Here is a 12,310-nt window from a genome sequence, read left to right on the forward strand (position 1 = left end):
CCCATTTGCTGGTCATCTCTCCCTCACCCCCCAATTTTTAGGTGTATTATACTACAGCTGGCTGAAGTACACAGGTATTATAGATGTAAATGGAAGCCAAAAATACAGCCAACGCAGGGATGCTTAGAACATCTGATATCAGGGGACACCCAATCCACTAGCAGCATACCACATGGTGTTGATAGGGCAAAACCCAACCTGCTTCTGCTGAAGCACAAAGCTCAAAGACCAAGTATTTTTCGCTATCCAGAGAAGTGCCGTTTTTTCCTCCTGCTTAGCTCCCGTCCTCAGCACAGGGTACAATTCCAAAAAATCATTAGAAAAAGGTATTTGTGACTCTAGATAACATGACTAGTCCTTTGTATTTAAATAGGTCACTTGATTCAAGAATGTCATAGCGCTTGGCACTGCTATTTGCCACTTCACAGATGTGAGGTTAGATGACTTGCTCAAGGTCACAAAGCAATAAAAGGGGGAAATGCCCAAGGTCAAAAAGCAATAAAGGGGGAAACTGGACATGGAGTCCAGACTTCTCCAATTCTGAACCCACTACCCTAACCTCTAGACCAAAGGCGTCAAACAATGGGGTCTGCAGGCCAGATCAAGCTCAGCCGATGGACTTGTCTGGTCTTTGACATTCAAATACTGCAAAATCTGAAGCTTTTATTTTGAAAAAAGCATTTCTAGTCTTCATGGTTATGAAGGTAACAATCCAAATAAGTGTGTGAAGCCCGACAGCAGCATCCTTCCAGGGCTGCAGGCAGCCTGAAAGATGTTGACTGCCCACCCCCCATTAATCTCATTAGGATATTAATGCTGAAGCCCAATGACAACACTTCAGTGATCAGCAATTAAATGGTTAATGCTTCCATTTGAGCAGATGGAATGGGAGTTACTGTAGGGAAAAACAGAGGTGGCACAGACAGGGAAGGCAGAGAGAAGGAAAAGGAAGATGGGAAGACGACAAAAGGTGCAGAAACAGCAAAGATCCTGACGGGCAGCATAATTTCCCTCCTTGGTGCTAATTAGCAACCAAACCATGCAGCTTCTAAGACCCTCTGCAGACTAAGCTAGTCAGGACACGTTAGCTAACATCACATTTCTAAATCCTAGTCGAAGCATTCAAGTCTATATAGATCAAGTTTCTGATGACATCACAGGGACCAAGAGCAAAGCTATAATGTGGTGTGAGGTCACTGGGATGACAAGCAATAGAGAGCACCTTGCATCTATGTTCTGGTGTATTTTATATTCGACAGACAAGAATAAGTTGTACTTCTCAGGCTGAAGGTTGCATGTGAAAAAGTTAATATTTCAATTTCTAGTATCATTTTGTAGTTAGACACTACCACAAGGCTAGTATTCTCTCTGCTGCTTCATCCAAAGCCCCATTACCCAATGGAAAAAGGGATTAAACTACTAGTTTGCACTCCCCTCGAACTTTCCAAATCAAAGGATTTCAAATTGCTTTAAAATCAATGACTCACCTACCTTGAACGCAGCTATAAATAGTATACCCGTTTGATAGATGGGTAAACAGTCCCTCTGAAGTCACCGAGATTGCAAGGCTGTGATTGAGGGCATATTTGACCCAAAGATGTTGACTTCAATGTGAGTTGTGGGTGCTCATCATTTCTGAAAGGGAAAACAAAAAAACAAACAAACAAACAAACAAAAAAAAACCAATCAGGCTACTTTTACTTAATTATTGAAGCCTGGAAATTTTGGCTAACATTAGGCACTTAAGTGACTTATCCAAGGCCACAGAGACCAAAACACTCACCCCCACCCCACTTCAACAAGGGGACTACACTTCTTGCCAATGGTCTCTTTGTTCTCTAGAGCTGGGGTCGCATTATTAGGGGCACGGTCTCCTTGGTCTTTATGGCTCCAGAGAGTGTATAGAAGGAGAGCAAGGAAACTCTAAAACTGAACTCTGAAGTTTTATTTTGTGGGAGTGTGGCATATACTTATGGGATAGGGGATTCTATCTGAGAACCAGTGATTCAAAGAGATTTGGGGGTCATAATGGATAAGCAGCTGAACATGAACTCCCAATGTGATGCTGTGGCCAAAAGAACTAATGCAATCCTGGGATGCATCAACAGGGGAATCTCGCATAGGAGTAGAGAGGTTATTTTACCTCTGTATTTGGCACTGGTGCGACCACTGCTGAAATACTGTGGCCAGTTCTGGTGCTGACAATTCAAGAAAGATGTTGATAAATTGGAGAGGGTTCAGAGAAGATTAGAAAACCTGCCTTATAGCGATAAAATAAATAGATTGAGCTCCTTGAGTCTAACGAAGAGACGGTTGAGGTGACTTGATTACAAGTCTAAGGGCTTGTCTACACAGACAGCACTGCAGCTATGCTGCCGTAGTGCTTCAGTGAAGATTATGTCGATGGGACAGTTTCTCTCGTCGTCTTTGTTAATCCACCTCTGCGAGAGACGGTACCTATGTCAATAGGAGACGCTCTCCTGGGAACATGGCACTGTCTACACTAGGGGTTAGGTCAACAGAACTACGTCGCTAAGGGATGGATGGCCATAGTATCTCCATGGGGAACAAATATTTAATAATGGGCTCTTCCATCTAGCAAAGGTCTAACACGATCCAATAGCTGGAAGCTGAAGCTAGACAAATTCAGACGGGATAGGAGTAAATATTTGACAGTAGGGGTAATTGTTCCAGTGGTTAATTTACCCAGGGTCATGGTGGATTCTCCATCACTGACAATTTTTAAGATCAAGATTGGATGTTTTTCTAAGGGATACGCTCTAGGAATTATTTTGGTGAAGTTCTCTGACCTGTGGTACACAGGGGGTCAGACTAGATGACCACATAGATTCCAAGGCCAGGAGGAGTCAGTGAATCCGTAAGAAGGGAACTGGACTTGCCCCCTTTCCTCCTCCAGTGACCAAAGTGCTTATAGCAAGTTTTCAAGGGGCAATGAAGATGATGCCCTGGATCCCAGCAACACCATTTTCACAATTACCCGACTTATTATTCAAATACACAGAGTTCCCCCTTGCTGGGGCAGCATCACCCATCGACACAGAGCCGGTTCAGAGTTATTACAATAAATACCAGAAGAGTTATGAATCTTGTGGCATCTTCTAGCCCTTTCAAGCTGACAAACTGTTCCCCAAATACTGCTGGAAGACTGATAATTTCTCATTGCTTGTCCTGGGCAATAGGCGTGCCCCTCACCAAATAGGCTTACCACTTAAAAGCTTAATTGCACCTGTGGTTTAAACATTATCCTCAACAGCACTTGGGAGTATTTGGATTTGGGCGTTCCAGGTGTGGGACTCGGGCCTGCATTCACAAACAGAGCTGGGCAAGCGGGAGTGGAAGCCGCTGGTAAGAGCAGGTTATATACACCAGAGGGCAAAGGAGCGTTTTTGTTTTGATCAGATTTGGCTTCACTTGCATTTCCAGCTGGGTTTGGGTAATGTCCACCGCATTGTTTGTGACTAAGGGCAGGTTTCCTGGTCTCAGATTTCATTTCCACAACAAAAAGATCAAAGTTTGAGCCACTTGTACAACTTGGGTGTTTGCAGCCAGCAAGCGGTAACTGCACAGCAAGCACAGTCCGCTGTGCTCCTTCATCCCACAGGCTATGTGAAAAATGGAGGAAGAGGAAATAGCCCAGATCTGACCTGGATTAGAAATTTGCCATCCTTCCTTTACAATCTGACGTTTTACAAAAAGGTTAATACTCCAAGATTAAAGGCACACTCAAATGCTTCTCTATAAAACCCTTTTAAAAAACCTGCAACCTACAGAGGCAGTCCTCCTTTTCTCCCCTCTCATTTGGCAAATAGGGATTCCTATACCCCACAGTTCTTATGGAGACCACCACAGTAGATCAAGTTCCTTTCATTCACTCATTTGTAGACCCATTTAGTCCATGCAATGTAGACATGCAATGCACTCTGTTCCCAGAAAAGAGTTTGTGCTGCTTCTTCGGAGACGGTGGGAGAAAACAAATAAAGCAGGCCTTGAAACTAGGTACATCATAGTAGCCAAACTTAGAGCCAGGGACCAGGAATCAGCATGTCTTAAATTCTAATCTCTGTTTACAGTGACTTACCATATTAACTCAAGCAGCGCACAAACTTCCCAGGTCTCAGCTCTGCAGTCTACAAAAGGGAAAAACTATAGGGTGTTGCATGGTTTTATTATAGCTCAGATATGGGGAGCTTTGCCCCTCTGAGGGTGTCTGAGCCCCTGTTGTTGCTGCCTTTGTGTACTCCAGGATCTGGAAGGACCGTGCCCACCTACAGGGGTCGGACTCCCTCCTTACTCCCCCGCCATATGAGCTCGTTCTGGGGGAGCCTACCCTTCTGGAAGGGTCAGAGGCCCCATCCCCAGCCAGGATCTGCCCTTTTGAGTGGGGGTGCAGAGAACAGGTACAGTTCATCCATATCATAGGCTCTAAAGCACATGAGAGGGATGGAACACCCAGAGAGATGAATGGAGCAGTTCACATATTTCACTGCTGTTTCAGGTTGTATTCATCTCCATGGGGTGTTCTCATTCAGCTCAGACCATCACAGTGTGAGGAATGGGCCACTTCGGACCTTTCAGAGCCTCCAATGCTACAGATGGCCAAGCAGAGGAGCCTTTTCCCTCCATCGTCCCTCAAGCCCTCCCGTTTAAAGGACGATGATTGTAAGGGCTTGTCTACACTTAAAATGCTGCAGTAGTACAGCTGCACCGCTGTAGCATTTCCGTGAAAATGATACCTATGCCAAAAGGAGGGCTTCTCCCACTCAGTGTAGGTACTCCACCTGCCCGAGAGGCAGTAGCTATGTGAAGGGGAGAAGCCCTCCCATTGACATAGTGCTGTCTACCCTGGGAGTTAGTTCGGGATAACTGCGTTGCTCAGGGGTATAAATGCCTGCATGGATTTCCTTGAAATTTGCTATGCTTTGTGGGAGTGCAGGGTAGGGTTACTGACCCACATTTGGAGTCAATCGAGCCAGGGGTTCCAGAGATATAATCCCGGAGAAAAAAAATAGACATTTTTGAAAAAGTTTCTAGGGTTTGTCTTGTTTTGCACGGAGCTGAAGATCAAACTATTGCTGTGATGTGTGTCAGAATGGTCTCCAATCGGTCAATTTTCACCCGAGGTAGTGCATGGTACCCACTAAGTCTTTGGAAAACCCAAATTGTGAATGGTATTTAAGAACACGTTCACTTCGCTTGCACAGATGTGCAGTCTGGAAGGACTGAAGTGTGCATGCGCCGATAAAGAAAAAACAATTTCTATGCAGCCACTTTGTGCTTGCCTGCGTAATCCAAGGGAATGTGCTGACACCACTGCCCCAGTGAACACCTTGCCACTGATGTTTCTAGTCCGAACCTTTGTACCTCTGTGCACAGAGAGGGAAAATGGCCTAGGCAACTTGTCTCCCCCCACCCTTTTTGTCTTTTAACAGTGTTAGACTGAATCCTTTTAGAGTAGCAGCCGTGTTAGTCTGTATTCACAAAAAGAAAAGGAGTACTTGTGGCACCTTAGATTGAATCCTGTGAGTGAGTGTGAGCAGGCTACGCAAAGAGCTTGGACACTGTAGCAACTGTGTGTTAAAGGGGCATAGCTGAAAGGAGGGCAGAGTTAAGATTATATGGACAACCTTAAGTGAGCATTTCCTGGTATTGAGAAGTTTTAAATTTTCCTCAACTCTGTGTTCTGCAAGAGGCTCACCTACCACCAAGCAACCATAATTCTGTGTTAATGTAGTTTTTTGCCGCTGAATAAATATATTTTTGGGAAGTACACAGATCTTCATGTAAAAACCTGTGGCTATGGGCAAGGGATCTGTCTCTTGGGCAGGGTAGATTGATTTAAATCAGCAAGCAGGAAACCTTGATTTAAATTGATTTTTAAATTGCATTTTGCACTGTACTTTATTTTCCTGAAGTAGGTGGATTCTTGTTAACACACGTTATTTGCAACTAAATATAGCCTTTACACTAACTTTGATGCTTCTCTTTGCTAACCAGGAGACTACACTATATCGATACACAATTAAATTATATAGCTCAACTTTATCTTTATTCAGATTCTTACTTTTTACATTTACTATGTTAGAAAATGCTTGAAGATGCAAGAAAAAATTTAGTAAATAAAAAATGTGATTTGTGTCAAGCTCTATTTGGATGGAAATTCAATTCAAAATATACAAACAATTTTAATTTTTTTTAAATTAAACTACCTTAAAAGTGCCTGATATATTAACTCTTTTCTTACCAAAAGATGTTTTGATACAAACATTGATTAAGCAAAGGAAGTTGAATAGTTAAGTAACTGAACTGATAGATTCTGGCCACCCTGTCCTTCAAGATTTTAGAACTAGTAGATCTTACCCTCTCACACCTAGTTTTTAATTCATAGATTGGAAGAGGAAAACAAACTTTCCTGCATTTTCAACTCTCAGTTGGTTTCCTCACTTTTTTAAATGAACTGAACTAAAATGAAGAAAATATTCTCTCCATCTGCGGGAGAGATGACTGTTAAAAGCTGGTTTCGCTCTTTAACAAGTGTGGTTACAGGTGTTTAGCCTGTAACTTCCAGCAGCTCAGTGGTTTGACTTTCTTTAAAACTTGGCAGCAAACGTACTGCTTAATTTTTTTGTATTAAATTATTCTAATAGATTATAATAAAAGTGTAGGCCTTAATGTAGGTTGTCATAATTTTCAAATTTAATTTTAAATAGGTTTATTGAAAAAAAACACCCCTGTATTTAAATGAAATCTAATTTAAATAAAACTGTAGGTTTTTTTTTTTTTATTCAAAATATTTTTATCCATCCTGTTCTTGGGAATAGTGAATTCCATGCATGGACCAAAGAGGGCATGTAGAGCTAAGAGAGACAGCAATAGGAGTTGGTTCTGTGTTTAAAAAAAAAAAAAAAAAAAAAAAAAAAGTTAAACTAGATATCCTGGAGACGGAGTATTGTCTACCAGGTTACAGCAGCTTTCAATTAAAGTTACATTTTATCCTTAGGCAAAGTTATACAGTATCTCTCTAATATTAGCGGGGCACATTTTCACTCATGTAGATCTTATTCCCCACACACCACATTAATAATAGAACAACATTGTGAACATCGACCAAATCAGCTGGGAAATAAGAATTTTCTCTTCCCTCTCCTCTAAAGAAATATCCCTCCTCTAGAAATATCACTGAGCAACTGGAGTTAAGGGGGAGGGAAGTGGGGTGAAAATGCAGGGGGATGTTTGCTTCCCAGTAACGTGTACAATAGTGTGGCAGGAGTTCACACACACACACACACTATACGTTTTTGTGCAGCATGAATGACTGAACCCCCCACCCCCACCTCACACATATGTTAAGGCTCAGCTTCTGCTTTAAGCCATCATAACCAGAACAGAAGTAACACCAACATATTGTTTTGAACATGCTTCAGAAAGGTCTCGGGCTCTGGCCATGACTCTCCGCGAGTACTGCAGTCCAATGACAGAGGCAGCATTAGAATGTGATCTACAGCAGAGCCTCTCCTATCCCCTACCCTGCCTGGGAGGCATGCTGAGAAGGCGGCTCTTTGCAGCAAGTCTCCGGAATGCAGTATGGCCCCAGGCAGCAAGAGTGGTTTCCAGAGAGGCTGTTTGCCAATTGTTTCTTGTAGGGTCCCACAGCTCTATTCTTTAATATTAAAGACAATGGGGATCAAAGGCAATGGAATCTGTGCCTCTCCCAGCCCAGCTCCTGGGGAAAATTCTGAGCCTCATTAGCAGCCTTACCTTGCTGAAGAGGATTCCCATTCTAGGCACGGAAGACAGTTGTTGGCAGCCAGGCAAAGGAGACCTTGAATAAAATTGTCAAGAGTCCCTGTATGATGTAAGTTCCTAAGTCACTTCAGCCTGCTCCGCACTGCACGGTTAGGTTGACGTAAGCTGCCTTGCGTCAACCTAGCTGTGGAAGAGTCTCCACTTAAATTTGGCTACCGCCAACATAAGCGCCTCTCTACAACAGGTCTACACTACAGACCTATATTGGTATAACCCAGGGGAGAGGACAGTTATATCAACCTACTCCCCCCACCCCCCATAGACAGTGCCATGTCGATGGGAGAGCTTCTCCCACTGAGAGAGCTACTGCCTCTCAGGGAGGTGGATTAACTATGCCAATGGGAGAGCTCCCTCCCGTGGTCATCGCAGCATCTCCACTTAAGCGCTACAGCTGCATCAGCGTTTTTAGCGTAGACCTGCCCTTAGCGACACCACCTCCCCAGGCAGCACAGAGCCAACGCTGATGTAGTTAGGTCGACGCAGCGTCAGTGTAGACGCGGCATTGCTTACATCAACTGTTGCTGGCTTTCAGGAGCAGTCCCGCAATGCCCCGCACTGACAGTACAATCCATACAAGTGCTCCTGGTGAGGGACACGCACTGCCGACATAAGGAGCCAAGTGCGCGCACACAAGCGATTTAATAACTGCGGTGACTGTATGCCGATGTAAGTTAGGTCCACGTAATTTTGTGGCATAGACATAGCCTAAGAAAGTCACGGGGACTAATGATAGAAAGTCACATCTGAATCCTTCCCATGCCATCACATTTTGCTTAGGGCAGTGGTCACTAGTCAGTCCTAGAGAATCTCCCAGTCAATTGTGATCTCTGGTGGTGCAGCCGCTAAGGCAGACTTCCTGCCTGCCCTGGCCCCACACCACTCCCAGAAGTGGCCAACATGGCCCTGGGGACGGAGGGGCAGGGGTCTCCTTCCACGCGCTGCTCCTGCCAGCAAGCACCGCCCCCGAAGCTCCCATTGGCTGGGAACAGGGAGCTGCGGCTAATGGGAGCTGCGGGGGCGTTGCTGGAAGAGAGGCACGGTGTGCAGAATCACATGCCCCCCACCCTCCAGGGGTGCATTGGCCCCTTCCGGGAGTGGTGTATGGCTGGGGTAGGCAGGGAACCTACCTTGCTGCGCTACCAACCAGGAGCTGCCTAAGGTAAGTGCTGCCTGGCGGGAGGCCGCACCCCAACCCCCAGCCCCTCCTGGAGCCAGCAGCCCAAACCCCCTCCTGCACCTCAAGCCCCTGCCCCAGACCTGAGCCCCTCCTGGAGCCAGCACTCCACACCCTCTCCTGCACCTCAACACTCTGCCCCAGTCTGGAGCCCTGTCCTGCATCTGAACTCCCTCCCAGAGCCTGCACCCCTCACCCCCTCCCAAACCCCTACCCCAGCCCAGTGAAAGTAAGTGAGGGTGGGGGAGAGCGAGCGACAGAGAGAGAGGATGGAGTGAGCAGGGCAGGGCTTTGGGGGAAGGGGTGGGGTAGATCCTAGGTTGTCCTTAAATTCAAAAAGTGATCTTGGGCATACAAAGGTTGGAGACCACTGGCTTAGGGCATGAACAAGACCCCACCCTCTCTCCCTCCCTATCATGTTGTTTGGCAGAACACCTACCTTGTGTTTCTATAACTTAACTTTTTACTGGCACAGGTTAGGCTGGAGGGCCAGTTGGCTGCTTTTCCGGTGGTCCTACCCTTTGACAGTCCTCCCTAGAGTTAAAGCTCCCACCAGCATTGCTTTAAGGGTCATTTAAACACACAAGCCTTCCTGCTGCAGCTCATGATGTAGTCCCCAGGGAAGACCTAAGTCACTTAAGCACTTTTAAAATGTTTAGCCTGTATCCCTGCATACAAGCTTGCTAACCTCAACCATGGTTTTTGGAACAATGCTGGAATGGCTTGTTGCCTTGTACACTTGCTATTAAGCTTTCACCCCTGGTTCAGGTGCATGCACTGGCTGTATATACACTAGGAAAACTGGGACCTAGATTTTATTAATGGTGGTAGCAGCAGTGGAAACCATGACGTAGACGTGATTCAGACACTTCCAGTTGCATCATCTAACTGCTTAGAACAGGTCCAGAAAGGGCAGCGAGGAAGAATGCACATGCTTTTATGTTGTTAGCATTCGTGCTACAGCAATGGTGGGAGATTTTTCAGAACAAACAAGCAACAGGATCATTACTGTGGATACTGGATGTTCATGACATGGGTTAAGAATTGCTTAGTGTATCCAGAGTCCATGCTGCCTACTTTTAAACACCTTCAGTGTCAAGGGTGGTGTTGTGTCTAGGTAGTGGCATGTTATCTAAAACACGGAACTGGTAGCAGCATGTCACTGAATCAAACCCCAAAAAACCAACACCTTACACACAAAGTGGATGGTTAGTCAGTCAGCTTTTTCCAGCTGACTTTTGCACATCTACCGTGATAACTGACTGAAAGGCCATACTCAAAGAGCAGTTATCAATGGCTCATTGTCAAACTGGTAGGACATATCCATTGAAGTCCCACAGGGATCTAGCCTGGGTCAGGTACTAGTCAATATTTTCAATAATGATGGATGAAAGAGTAGAGAGTATGCTTATAAAATTTTCAGATGACACCACAGTCAGAGGAGTTGCTAGCACTTTGGAGGACAGGATTAGAATTCAAAATGATCTTAACAAATTGGTCTGAAAAATCAACAAGATGAAAAAGTCACTAAAGAGAAGTACAATATTTAGGGAGGGGGAAAAAAATCAAAAGCTCCTATGCAACATAGGAAATAACTGGCTAGGCAGCAGTACTGCACAAAAGGATGTGGGGTTATAGTGGATCACGAATTGAAACAGTCGATGATGCAAAAAAAACACCAAACAAAAAAAACCCCACGCAATATGTAGAACGGGGGAGATAATTGTTCCACTCTACTCAGCACTGGTGAGGCCTCATCTGGAGTAATGTGTCCAGTTTTAGGCTCCACATTTGAAGAAGGACATGAACAAATTGGAGAGAGTTGGGGGCGGGGGGGGAGGGAATGTTTGGAAAACATGACCTATGAGGAGAGGTTGACAGAAATGGGCATGTTTAGCCTAGGGAAGAGAAGGCTGAAGAGATACATGACAGTCTTCAAATAAATAAAAAGCTGTTTAAAAGAGGACTGATCAATTATTCTCCATGTCGACTGAGGCTAGGGCAAGAAGTAATCTGGTTAGTTTGCTGCAAGGGAGATTTAGATTGGATATTAAAATTTTTTTCTTAACAGGTTATGTAAGGAGGTTGTAGAATCTTTATTATTGGAGGCTTTTATGGAAACAGGTTACACTAACTCCTGTCAGGGATGGGTCTGGGTATACTTCATCCTACCTCAGTGCAGGGGGATGGACTAAATGACCTCTTGAGGTCCTCCCCAGGCCCAGATTTCTGATTTTATTTTAAGAGAAAAACCTAGCCTCCATGGTGGCTTATCCCTCTCACTGAACAGCAGCCCCCCCCAAAAAAGTCAATTTGGAAAGTGTCACATTAGAGGAAATTGGATATACTATGCCCCCACATCTGCCCCCCAGAATTCAGTTAATTGGCACCCAGTTCATCTCCATATCTCATTTAAGGGCCCGAACACGAAGATACATTGCAAAACCAGAGCATGAGAGGATTTACATTTTTCCCCCAAACAAACTTCTTTGTAGCAGCATCTAAATTCCCTCTGGTGATCGCTAAAGGAAGGGCACAACAGCCAGGGAAGTGTACTTGGACATCAGTCCAGTACTGTGTCAGGGTTAAGGTGTCCAACACTGACCAAGAGGCACTAGATTCTAGTAGCAGGCAGGAACAACTCTCCATCTGTCTTAGTTTTAGTGAGTTAAACATCAGCTTTTGATAAAGAACATAATGTCCTAACCTTAGAAGTTTGCTCTTCTCCTTGATTTGGAGTTTTTCCACAGAGCAGGTGTTTTTCCCCCTGTACATGTATCTTGTTTCCTCTTATTCCATCTAGGCATTTACAGCACCCATCACTGGGGTATTCCACCTGCCCTCTCTAACTACTTAGATACATTCACAAAGAAAATAAACCCAGATTTTAAAAAACCTGTCAGTTATGTCCACACACAGTTGAAGTTTAATTAGAATTAATTAGTGGCAAAACAATGCTCTAGCTACAAAGTCTCACATTTATTTATAAAAAGCAAAATTTGCCCAGGTCTATAATACAGGTCTTGGGCACAGCAGCACTATAATAAAGTCGCCTGGCACAGTGCTTACTGTTGACTTTAAAAAAAAAAAAATAGTGTTGAAAGTGTTTAGTTGCAGAAACATCAAGGATGATCCATCTCTAGCAAAACATGCTTCACCTGCATGGAGAAGTCCCATTTTGTAAATGAAGGGACAGAGCCATTGCTTTTCATTCAGAACACAACTGGAGCCTACCAACCAAGAAAGTGGGTTAGGGTTAAACCACTGGAGTAGGGGCTGGGTTGCCAACTGTCTAATCACACAAACCCAAAC

General features: G+C 44.5%; 1 protein-coding gene across 4 annotated transcripts in view; it reads right to left on the reverse strand.

The window, feature by feature from the left end:
• Positions 1-12,310, reverse strand: part of HIC2 (HIC ZBTB transcriptional repressor 2) — a 95,107-nt gene that overhangs the window by 49,049 nt on the left and 33,748 nt on the right. For 3 of the 4 annotated variants that reach the window (XM_074972431.1, XM_074972426.1, XM_074972428.1), the window contains exon 2: positions 1,492-1,635. The gene's annotated coding sequence lies outside the window, so the exon portion shown is untranslated. Of the gene's footprint in view, positions 1-1,487; positions 1,636-12,310 lie in introns of all 4 variants that reach the window. The other variant, XM_074972427.1, reaches the window with a different exon arrangement.

This window comes from Natator depressus, chromosome 15 (genome assembly GCF_965152275.1).
Source record: "Natator depressus isolate rNatDep1 chromosome 15, rNatDep2.hap1, whole genome shotgun sequence".
Taxonomy (NCBI): Eukaryota; Metazoa; Chordata; order Testudines; family Cheloniidae; genus Natator; species Natator depressus.